The sequence below is a fragment of the Lissotriton helveticus genome, chromosome 3_1, assembly GCF_964261635.1.
Source record: "Lissotriton helveticus chromosome 3_1, aLisHel1.1, whole genome shotgun sequence".
NCBI classification, from domain to species: Eukaryota; Metazoa; Chordata; class Amphibia; order Caudata; family Salamandridae; genus Lissotriton; species Lissotriton helveticus.
In genome coordinates, this window is record NC_136061.1 from 455,319,381 (window position 1) to 455,332,442 (window position 13,062).

Here is a 13,062-nt window from a genome sequence, read left to right on the forward strand (position 1 = left end):
AGAAAAGTATAGATGGCCCGTATCGGGTACATGGGATGCCGAGTGCATCGTGCGAGTAGAAGAAGTATTATGGAAAAAGAAAGCCAGACAGTCACAGAAAGATGCCATCGAGTTATGGCGCAAAGAATCTCATAAAAGAACCGAAAAAGAAATCAGAAAGTCAGAATTAAGTAGAGAATCCTTAGAAAGAGCCCAAGAAAGGGAACTAATCGAAATAGGTGAACGAGTTAAAACCGAACAGTCAGTCAGACAGAGGAATGCCCTCATTAAGGGTATGTATCCTCTTCTTGCCGAGGGCTTGCCAAAAGCAACCCCGGAAGCACCATGTAATTTTCCGCCGCCTTTAGTTCCGACCAAGCTGCGTCACAAACGGACCGCAGCTGATATTTTTCTCTCGTCCTATTTGGACGACACAGTCCCAGAATATGCAAATCCTGTTCCACCAGCTCCTGTAAATAATGTAATTCATGGTCCTCCAGTCACCGGGGCACCTGTTGCAGTACCTGTTACGGTACCCCCGGTCCAGCCCGTAGTACAAATTCCCGCCACATCAGTCACTCTGCCAGCACGAAGAGTATCAGTCGACGATTCCAGTTTAGGGGCCGCGGGAGGAGGTCCTCCTGGTACCCCGCCGCCAAGTAGACGTTTAGGAGCAGTCGAGTTACATGAACGTGCGTTACAGCGTACGCCCAAATACAAGTCTATTGCAGAAATCAGACGACTTCTTACTGAATGCTGTTATGATCCAGTCCCAGGCGAGGATAGTATGGTTATATATTCCGTACGTATAAGACAGGTGTCCGAGTATTTGGTCACCCTACCGAATATGAAAGAAGATCTAGACAGAATGTATCGTTTCATTCGTACAGGACAAGATCCAGAAAGTATTGCTGAAGTCATGTCTCTCAGGAAATCTGAGATCCAGTTTATGCTATTAAAGTTTCTGATCAATTGTTTAATACGGGAACAAGATTCCCCGACTAAAGATCCGAACGAAATGAAAATTCTGACAAAGTGGAGTGATAATATAGCCGAGGGTAAGCACAAGACACTCAATAGTATAGAGAGTATGTACAAGAAAATTCGTAAAGAAATAATAAGGTTACACGAACAACGCAAAGAAGCTCTAGGAAGCGAGAAAGAAAATGACTCTTCTACTGAAGAGGTAGACGACGAGAATCCCGGCAGAATAGCGTATGTAGGTAAATCTAGATTTCCAGACCGACATTTACGCCTAGAACACAAGAAAACTGTTCATCATCCAGCACCAGAACAAGGTTCTCTAGAACAAGTATTTCAAGCTACCGATCACATTCTGAAATCACGAATCGGTTATAGTGAACTTAGTACTATGCATGAACAAGAACTAGCCCGATCAGCAGTCCGATGGATTACTGATTCTACCACTTTTCCAGACGAAATAGTGGCACAAATGTTTCTGAAACTGCCCCCAGCCGAGCAGCGACTGGTGGGTATGTATATGATCCAGCACCTCATCACACTGTATGAGGGTCAACATTCTGATCCAGGTCCGTTACATGATATCCTGAACGAGCTACTCCAGTATAGATGGAAAGGTTTAGGTACCGATTTAATTAGTGTCATTCTAGAACAGCGCCACAAATATAGAACGTTTCTGAACCCGCGTTTTGTTCATGTCTCACCCCCGGAAAGTAAACCGTTTTACATAGACAGACAGCATCCGTTACGAGAAGTACACCCAGTTAGGACACCAGATGGTGAAATGCAACGAGTATTTGTTTACACCCCAGTTACCAAGATGGAACTCTTAGAAATGAAGAAATTAATTCCCTGTCACGACAAAGATCCAGCAGGGTTCCACCGAGAATTAAAAGACATGCTCCGTATGGGAGAATACACGTATCCAGATATTATTAAAATGTTAATAAAAGTCCTGTTGCCCGCAGGGGTATATGAAAAACTCAAGGAAAAGGATTGGGAGGTGGGAGAGAAAAAGATCGATTGGACAGCTCTAGAAGCTGAAGATAAGATACGAGTACCAGGTACCGGTCTTGGAGACAAATGTAAAGAATTACCAGAATTATTAATACAAGTTTTGCCTAGATTATTAGCCACTAAAAAGGAAGACTGGGATGCAATCTCAGCCTGTAAACAGAAACAAGACGAAGACACTAGTGATTTTTATTCTAGATTCGAGAAATGTTTTATCATAAACAGTGGTTTGAAGACGAGTAGCGAGTCATACCCTCATCTTTTTGTTACTAAATTAGTCGAGAATTCAAGTCCACAAGTTAAGAATCGAGTTTTGAAAGTCGAAAGTACATGGCAAGCTAATACTCCGTCCCAAATGTTACAGATGCTCCAGTACCACCAGAATAGAATCAGAGAAGAGCAAGAACACGAGAGAAGACGTATGAAAGACACGAAAATGAAAGTACTAGTTGCACAATCTGTTCCTCAAGACAGTCAGAAGAGGGGTCCGAATCAAGCCAGTCATCCTGCAGCTCCCGTTAAAGGGACATGCAATTATTGTAAACAGCCAGGTCATTTTATAAACGAGTGTGCAGTTCTGAAACACAATATAGCCACTGGTAAAACTAAAGAAAGACCACGTCCGCCTAGACAAGAACAAGTTTCACAGACTTCTCAGTCACCACAGAATGCACAACAGACAGTTCCAGCACCGCAGCCTATTGCTGCAACACAGCATGTTACACAGCAGATGTACCAGTATGCTCAGACAGAGTATCCAGAGTATCAAGCGTATTCATGAAACAGCCTAGAGAGGGAGGTAGGCTTGCCTCTCATCGAGATTCCTGTAGATCAAGAAGGTCCCTATGTTCATAGTCAAGTATTAGGGAAAGACAGAAAGTTTCTGATTGATACAGGGGCAAGTAGGACTACTATAAGTCACGACGAGGTTCCAGGGGCTCCGCTCTCTGGCTCTAGAAATGTTTCCCTTGGATTTTCAGGAAAGCCTATTGTAAACGAGATATCAAAGCCAGTTACTCTAGAAGTAGGTCCATTGTCCCGAACTACTGATCTATTGCTTACGAAGTCATGTCCAGAAAATTTGTTAGGTATTAAGACACTGAAAGAATTAGGTGCAGTTATTTGCTGTTCCCCAGAGGGAATACGTTTGTTTTTACGTGACTTCAAGGGTCACTATGTATTACGAGATTTTGATCCGAGATTGTCTAATGTCCCGCAGCATCTATGGGCGCAAGGTCCAACTGATGTTGGTTTCATGCAAATCACACCCCATCGTGTGACTCTCAAGCAAGGTATAGTCTTGCCACGAATCAGACAGTACAGATTGCCACCTGAGGCTGTAGCAGCCTTATCCAAAATTATTGACGAGCTTATGGCTCAAGGAGTAGTTGTAGAAACTGACTCCAATGTATGTAATTCTCCTATCATTCCAGTCATGAAACGTACTGATCCAAATGCACCTCCAGTATATCGATTAGTGATTGACCTTCGAGAACTCAATAAATGTATCATACCCCAGTACCCAGTTGTTCCAGATATCTCATCTCTATTGACAGCCATTGATTCTGAGGCAATATTCTTTACCGTAATCGACCTCAAGAATGCATTTTTCAGTGTTCCGATTCATCCAGACAGCCAGTACCTTTTCGGTTTTTGTTTAAATGGAAGGAGCTATAAATTCACACGAGCTCCTCAAGGTTTCACAGAAAGTCCTAGCATCTACAGTCAAGCACTTAAGAGACAACTAGACAACATTCATATGCCAACTGACACTGCCCTGCTCCAGTATGTCGATGATCTACTGATCACAGCCCGTTCTGAACGTGCTTGCGAGCGAGCATCACTTATAGTCCTGTATTTTTTAGCCGAGATGGGGCACAAGGTGTCTCCTTCGAAGCTTCAATTCTGTGTCCAGCAAGTGATCTACTTAGGCCACTTACTGTCCAAGTGGGGTAGGCAGTTGACACCCGACCGTATCCAGTTAATAGCGAGTCTTCCTCAGCCCAAGACACAGAAGGAGGTACGTGCTTTTATCGGCCTTACTTCTTATTGCAGACAATGGATTCCTCAGTATGCATTTCTAGCCAAACCACTGATACAGTTAACGACACAGGAGGCAGCCGTATCGACTGTCCTCCCTTGGACATCTGAACATACACTTAGTTTCAATGAGTTAAAGAAAGCTTTATGCCAAGCTCCCGTTCTAGCTACACCGAACTACAGTAAGCCTTTTACACTTTTTGTCACAGAACGTGATGGTACAGCATTATCTGTTCTCACACAAGATCAAGCAGGACAGTACAAGCCCTGTGCTTATTTTTCGAGCACATTAGATCCAGTAGCCCAGGCTTTGCCTGCGTGCCTCAAGTCAGTTGCAGCCACAGCATTAGCTATCAGACAAAGTGATTCCATAGTATTAGGACATTCCTTGACAGTACAAGTTCCACACTCCGTGGAAGTTCTTTTAAACCGAACACAGACTCAGCACTTGACAATTGCACGTTTGACAGGTTATGAATTGACACTGTTCCAGCCACACATAGAAATCAGACGCTGCAACGTTCTAAATCCTGCTACACTGTTACCGTCAGTTACTTCAAATCCTGCCACACATGACTGTGTGGAAGTTGTTAACACTATGACTAAGCCAAGACAAGATCTGACAGATATTCCATTACCAGATCCCGACCTGACACTTTATGTGGATGGTTCATGTATGAGAACGAGTACAGGAGAACTAGTAGCCGCGTATGCAGTGACTACTGACACTGAAGTTATTGAAACACACCGTATTGACACCCTGTCTGCTCAAGCAGCAGAGCTAGTTGCTCTGACTCAAGCCTGCATACACGCCAAGAACCTGAAAGTTAATATTTACACAGATTCACGCTACGCATTCGGAGTTGTACACGACTTCGGAGTGCTCTGGCAGGAGAGAGGTTTCATGACTTCTCATGGAACCAAGATTCAGCATGGTCTCCTTATTCAAGCTCTGTTAGATGCAATACATTTACCAACAGCTATTGCCATCATGAAGTGCAAAGCACATACTAAAGTCACTGACATTATTTCCCAAGGTAATGATTTAGCAGATCGAACAGCCAAGCTTACAGCACAGACACCAGACATACCAGTTAACAAGACGCCGACATCCACTCTAGAACAGACTACTTGTATGACAGTTAAGGACCCTACTCAAGATGTCATAGATATCCAGTTACACGCTACTCCCGAAGAAATCAAGAAATGGTCCGAACAAGGAGGGGTCCAGACAGATCAGGGATGGGTGACGAAGGGTAGAGCCACATGGTTTCTCCCCGACTCAATGGTTCAAGTCATTATCAATACCGCACATAGTCCAGTACACTTAGGAGAAAAAGCCATGTTAGACAGTATCCAGAACATTTGGTTCAACAAGCATTTACGAGCTGCAGCCAAGCAGAAAGTCCGTACTTGTATGATATGTTGCCAGTTCAATCCAGGTAAAAGTGTCCCGGTGGAACAAGGTGGATTCCAGCCTCCTGACCACCCTTTTGAAGTCCTCCAGATGGATTATATTCAGATGGAGCGATGTCGAGGTTTCAAGTATGTCCTTGTAGTTGTATGCGCTTTGTCCAGGTGGACAGAAGCATATCCAGTCCCAGATTACACAGCCGCGACCACTGCCAAGCAGTTGGTTCGTGAATATTTCCCCCGTTATGGACTCCCCAGGGTCGTATATTCTGATAACGGCCAGCCATTCTCATCCGAGCTTATGAAACACGTTTCCCTTTTACTAGGGTACCAGTGGAAGTTCCATTGTGTACGCCATCCAGAAGCAGCCGGTCTCGTAGAGAGACATAATCAAACCTTGAAAATCCGCATTGCCAAAATCTGTCAAGAAAAAGGTGTAGACTGGTTAGTTGCCCTGCCAGTTGCCCTGTTCTATATGCGCATGGTCGCACACTCCAGATCAGGTCTGTCCCCTTATGAGGTCGTATTCGGCCGCCCCCCGAACGTGTGGGGTACACCTAGACCCCGAAGTATTACAGATGTTTCCAGTAATATGCTGACAGATTACCTAGCTTCCTTGATGTCTGCCCTACACTCTTGTCGTTCACAGGTTGCCGCCGCATTTCCAGACAATACCGAGGTGAAACCGCATGAAATCGTTCCAGGAAGCTTGGTTCTCGTCCGGAATTTCGATCGTTCAAGTCCGCTGGAGCCTCGCTGGAAGGAGCCGAAGTTAGTCCTTTTGGCCACCCGTACTGCCGTCAAGTTGGAAGGCAGGAAGGGGTGGGTGCACCTGTCGCACGTCAAGAAATTTCACGGACTACAAACTGTTTCCAAGAACTTTTCCAAGGATTGTCAAGACTTTAAAGACTGCCAAGAAACTATTCTTAAGGACTGTCCCGCAAATGACATTGATACCAAGCCTCCCCTGTTAGAGAAAACTCCACAGCAGGAGTATAAAAGTAAGCTACGGTCTAGTAAAATAAGTCAGCCAGTTTAATTGTCTAAGTCCTCCCCTAGGTGAAACGGTTAGACAGGTATCTGACATGTATGAAATAGACCCCCATAGTGAGAGAGTTAGTCAAAACTCAATCCGATGTATCGTTTTTCTAAGTTTTATATTGTTTTTAAGCTTAATGGTTACCTGCACGAGTTATGCATTTCATTTATGTTTTCCAATTTCTCATGTAAATAAGTTTTCTAATGCTACAGTAGAGCACACGTTTAGTGATCTACCTCCTCACGAACTATCCTATCGTCTTGCTATGCGCAACAATACATTTATCCGTATGTTACATTATTCACACCAGACCAGCAATGCCACTAATTGTTGGGTGTGTGGTCGACTCCCCCCTTTCCAGACACCGAAGGGAGTTCTGCCACTCTTTCCTTATCCATTTTCACATAATGGGTCATGTGGAGCCTGGTCCATGTTAACGTCATCCACAACAGATAGGTCCTTTTTGAACAGTACATGTTTTCCAGACAAGCAAGGTCTTCCCCACAGAACAGGGTTAGATCTAGAAAATGAAGTTTATAATTTGGGTAATTATTCTTCGAATTTTATGGTCCTGAATGTTCAGTCTGATCCTACTCCAGACTTACCTGCTATTTCAGTATTACCAGTCAAAGGCGAATTATGTGTCAGAAATAATGGTTCCGTACATGTAGGACATAGTGATTGTACTACTATTGTCGAGTATAGTGACAGTGGGAAATCTATTTTCAAAGCTTCACGTCATTCTTATTTTGTTTGTGGTCAGACCGCATATGTTCGTCTGCCCCTCGATTGGGAAGGAACCTGTTACATTGCCTTCCTACTGCCACCAGTTTTCCTAGCCCCATCCGATTATCATAGAAACACACATCTAGTATACATTAGACATAGAAGGGAGATCGAGTCCCCGATTGTCGATCAAACTGAAACTACTCTAGAACAATATCAAGACTTCAATAAAGGATTCTTTTTCTTTATAGGACCTATCCAGAATAGTAAGTTAATCCGTAGGTTAACAAGAACTCTTGAAGCAGTAGTGAATGAGACTGCCTCTGCCCTAGGTAACTTAACCGAAGAACAATCTGCTATGAGATTTGTCGTGCTCCAAAATCGTCTCGTTCTTGACGTCATACTGGCCGATAGAGGAGGAGCATGTAGAGTCATCGGATCTAGTTGCTGCATTTTCATTCCTAATAACGCGCCGTCTGTTTATTCAGCTATAACCAGACTTCATAAAATTGCCCATCAGTTACACCAGAATCCAGGCACCTGGACATGGTCCGGTTGGTTCTGGAGTATAATTTCTGCCTGGGGATGGAAAGTATTGTCATTTCTAGGTATTGCAGTAGCGATCATATTCAGTTGCTGCCTCTGTATACAATGTGGCCCTGCGATTTGCGGCATTTGTGCTACCTCTTGTATTCCTAGTCCCAAGTCCCGTCCTAGATCCCGTTCCAAGAAAATTCGAGACGAGCAAATGATACTATATGAAATGATAGATGGTATCATGAATATTGATGTTTCCTGATGGAAACGTAGTGACAAGGAGGGAATGTGGAAAAGTAAATTTTGCCATGTTCTGTGTCCCTACGTGTTCCCCATCTTATGTTATGTGTGCATGATTAATATGCATATGTATTCCCCATCATCGATTAAAGACGCAATTACAGTTGTGTCCATCTCTAGTATGCCAGTTTCCAGTTCTCGTGAAAGCTACGAGTATTAGGTCTATGTAAAGTTATGTTGCCACGTTTCACAGTGTGCACGTTAATTCAGTAAAAGTCCCCGTTTCTAGGCCTCAAAAGGGCCCGGACTCAGATTCAGCTCCTGTCTCCTGAACCCTCGTTGAGGAGCGATACAGCCCCCACCTATATCCCTGACCCTTCACTTACTTCCTGCCTCACAGTGCCCGGCTCGGCCTGGCTCTGCCTGCCAGTCTGCCAAGAGTATGTTATGATTCCAGTTATCAGTCCAGTCCTCCTTCTCTGCATTCCTAAGCTACTGAATCGCATCAATAGTTTCAGTCATCGTCTAGCCTTTACGTCTCCATGTAAGAGAAATACTGTATTTATGGTCATTTAATATTCCTCAACACACACTACATGTAGAATAATGCATGCACCAGTCTTAGTGTCTGTTAGCCTTTACCCTGATAACTTTTGGATTCTATCAACATGTTCTCTAAACATCAGATACTAGATAGTGTTTAGGTACATGTCGCTCTGACTCTCCAGACTTTCGTCTCTCCTTCTAGCGCAGAAGTCATAGCCCCCAGCTTCTCCTAGTAATACGTCATTGCCAGCTTGCGCGCACCACTAGGTTAGAGGTCTCGGCTCCTTAGGTAGCCCCCTCCATGTTTCCGCCCCATTTATGACATATTCCGTTACGTCTACACCACATGTCTATGTTCACGCCTCTTGTTACACCCATTTCAGCCTTATCTTTCGCGACTGCTACAAACCCCGCCCACTGCTACGCCTACTGTATTGAATACCATGTATTTTGTTTAAGTATATATGCTTGTGCACTGTTATTAAAAAAAGTTATCCCTTTAGCGCGCTCATTCCAGCTCCTGCCCGACAGCTGTCGGGGCCCCCCTGTTGGCTAGCCATTCCAGATCTTGCCCGTGCAGGTTGTCCTGTTCCTGTCCTTTATGCTGTATTAAACCTGCAAACTCCTACTACCTCGAATCTTGACTCTTATTTATTGAGCTATCTGTTATTGTTATATCTAGTCAAAAATAGAGGTATTATTTATTTATTTACCACAGGGTGAATGTATGACATTGTTCTGCATTCTGTCCATCAATTGTTCTTTTTGCAGATCTCTATTTGTCAGCATGGTGCAGCAGAGTTGTCTTCTTCCTTAACAGGTGCTGACATAAGTCTGTTAGTTCTTCTCATGGAATAACCAGTGGTTGGGTGTGCATGGTGACCAGGGAACAGAGTCTGTACCATCCAGGGATGAGCTAAGTATAAGTAAACTTGCCACACTGCCAGTAGAAATTCATCAGCGTGGAGATGGCCCAGTGCAAATCCGGAATGTGCATTACTGTGCTGCTGTTAGCATTTGTCCTCATTGGAAGTATTTCTCTTTCTCTGAAGCATAAAGAATACAGAGTACGTGTCTGTACAGTTATGGGTTGCCCCTTCCCTTCTAGCCAAGTGTATACACCCACCCTGGTGTCCCAGATTTCCTGACAGTGGGTGATCATGCTCTCACTCTACCCTCCCCCTGCGACTGATTCCCCTTCATATCCTCAAGCTGGACGGCCCCACACAAGAACTCCATGTCTCCTATTGTTAAAGAAGACTTACCCAGATACACTAAGGGCCACCCTCGGTCCACAGACAGATGCAGGAGCGTATGCGTTTATGCATTTAGTTGGGGGTTTTGCTATCTCCAAGAATCTCTTCTCCGGTAAGTTTTGGGACCAAACAGTATCCTTCCCTATAGTGCCCTTTTTGCGCATCCTGTCTAGCTCGGTTTGGATGTCGTTAGGCTCAATAGAGAGGTTAATACAGTTGAGTTTGTTTCATATCAGTTAGAATTTACTGTGTTAGGTTGGATCATGGCACTCATCTTGTATAGATATAGATGGATAAGGCATTTTGCTTTCTCAGGGGCTAACTCTTGGGATAAATAAAGCCTGTCTGAGCCTACTGCATGTGCGATCAGCAAGCAGGCATAATGTGGCTTGGCGGATATATGGGAGCCATTCTGTGCTCATATTTTGATACCATGTGTTGTACAAAAGGGCGCTATGCAGTGGGTGTAGGGTGCTGGCGTTCTGCTGAGTGTAATTGTGGGTGACATGGGAGAAGTCCCTACAGAAGTGCTGTAATACATTTTGAATAGTCTCAATTTTACTCTGCAGTTCCTGGCAGTGAATCACAGAGGGTGCATATGGTACATTTCCACCTCCAAAAATATTACATGTGCACCGTAATCTGGGTGCTTTTATTTTTTCTCTGGAGTTGTGTCTTCCACACTCCACTGGTCGCTATTTTGGCCTCAGTTGGGTATCTTTTTGATAGTTCTGGGGGAATAAGGGAGATTATTGGTTAACCAGGCACTTTTAGTCTCTTTTATTAGCCATTGGTCCCCCTTCCTCTTTTATTCCTAAAATTGATACTTTATTTAATGCTGGAAAGTCTTCAGGGATGTACGTTGTTACAACGCATGCTTTTACTACGCATGCCTTTACAACGCAGGTTTTTCAACGCAAGTCGTTACAACGACTTGCGTTGGGGGGTGCTGGATAGTGAATAGTTTAATTTACTATTCCAACTCCAGTCCCCGTGGATAGTAGGGAAGGTGTTGGATAGTAAATTAAACTATTACCTATCCTAGAGCGCCCCCCAGTGCAATTCGTTGTAATGACTTGCGTTGAAAAACCTGCGTTGTAAAGGCACTGCGTGGTAAAAGTTGCATCGTAAAGGATGTTTCCCGTCTTCAGAGATGGATAGCATCATGCTCTATATGGAATTCCGAGGGCATCACTAGCTCTTCCAAGGAAGTGTCTCGCTTGGTGTGTGCACAGAGGCACAGTTGGCGTGAGTTGCGTCTTTATGGTTTACTTGTGCACAGGAGTACGTGTTGGGGAGACGTGTCACTATTTAGTGCCACTGGTGGTTGCAATGTGCCCCGAGATTCATATGTGTATGTATCACTCACTTCCTGGCAAGTAGTAGGCTATTTGCTCTCCCTCGCTATTGGCGTCAGCCATCTGGACTCCACATTTTCTCTGGAAACCTCTTTTTGGGATAACTTTGGGCTGTTTATCTTTAGCTTTGGGCATTTCCCTTAGTCCTGTGTGATCTACTATCTCCTTTTTCGTGTGTGAGGGACTCAGAGGCTACTCCATGGCCCCTTTTTTTCCCTTACCTATGCTGCCTTGTACTGTCTAGGGTCGAGCCGACTGCTTTCCCTGGACGGTGCATGCACATTTTTAGGTGCTTGTTAGTTGCGTGTTGATATGGGGTTGAGCGCATACGGTGTCCTACCTTCATCTAGAGCTGCAGGACCTCTCTTCTCAGGCACCCACCTCTCCCTCAGCCGACAACCTGCTTCCTTTCATCGTAGTTGGTCCTTTGTCCCTAGATAGTGACTAAGATTGCTACAGTAGGGTCTGATTCACAGAACTAACTTAAGACAAAATCCTAAACTTACTACCATTTTGGTTTTCACTGTAGGAACTTACTCATTTTGGTATTCACAGAAGGCACTTATTCATTTTGGTATCCACAGAAGGAACTTACTCATCAATGAGTAAGTGCCTTCTGTGAATACCAAAATGAGTAAGTTACTCAAAATGAATAATGTTACTAATTTTTGATATTCACAGAAGACACTTACTCATCAATGAGTAAGTGCCTTCTGTGAATACCAAAATGAGTAAGTGCCTTCTGTGAATACCAAAATGGTAGTAAGTTTAGGATTTTGTCTTAAGTTAGTTCTGTGAATCGGGCCTGTTGAGCGTTGTAAGGGCATGGCAAAGTGACCGAGCTTCAGAAAAGTGGGATAGTGCCCAAAACACAGGCAAAGTCCGGTCTAGTCAATATGTGCCTTGTGACCTCAAAAGCATGGAACTCAGGGTTTTTGATCAATAATTTCAAACGATGAAAACAGCAAACCTTGGAACTGCCTTCAGTGGTGGGAGCCAGGGTTGCCGCATGCCTGAGATCTTAAAACCCTAAAAACTCCACAGCACACGCGAAAAGAGCAAGTAAGCTGCGAGGCATCTGTATGTCGAGCTCAAGCTTCCAATGTGGGGGGATTCATTAGAGAGACCACACGTCTTAGAATGGCTAAGGCAGCTATAATTGTCTAATGGACAAGTGGTCCTCGACCTTGTGTGGACACAATGTGGCCAGTGGGTAACTTGTACAAAAATACGGCATGGTGAGCGTGTGACCACTGCATGTGCTGTGTCCTGATTGGCTATATGTTCACAACTCATGTGGCATCTGACTTTAGGGTGTTTTAGGAGCGTGCATGTCCCTCTGGTCATGTGTACTTCATTGGGCCAATCTCCCTGAACCATTATTGTGTTGCAGCGCCTATCTGTGGGATTATTCTAGCGTTTCCTGTTTGTGATTTGTCTGCCGGCTATGTGCTGCCCCACCAGTGACCTGTCAATCAGTGACCTCAAACGTAGGCCTCAAAGCCTGCCTGACTACATATTTGCGAGTTGGGTTGATGTGGAGTTTGCAAAGGACGTATTAGCTAATGAAGATGCTATTTCATCCTCATACATGAGTGCATAATTTTTCATATTAGCATTGACTTTTTCCATATTACAATGGACAATCGAGAATACATCTGTCAGAATCAGTAACTGTAACAGTTTTGGGGACAACAGGGATCATGTCGTGGTTAAACTCCATTAAGGGGGCAATAGTCTTTTCACCATATAGAGTACCACAACATTTTCAAAAGATCTCTGTTATTTTGTTTCGTTGAGCTTACCTGAATTTTGCCACTAAAATCAATGATAGATTTAATAGAACCTTTGTTTGCTTTTTCTTTAATTTGTAGGGATAGGAGATGGCCCATATCCTACAGCTAATTCGGAGGGTAATCTTGAATGTGTTTTT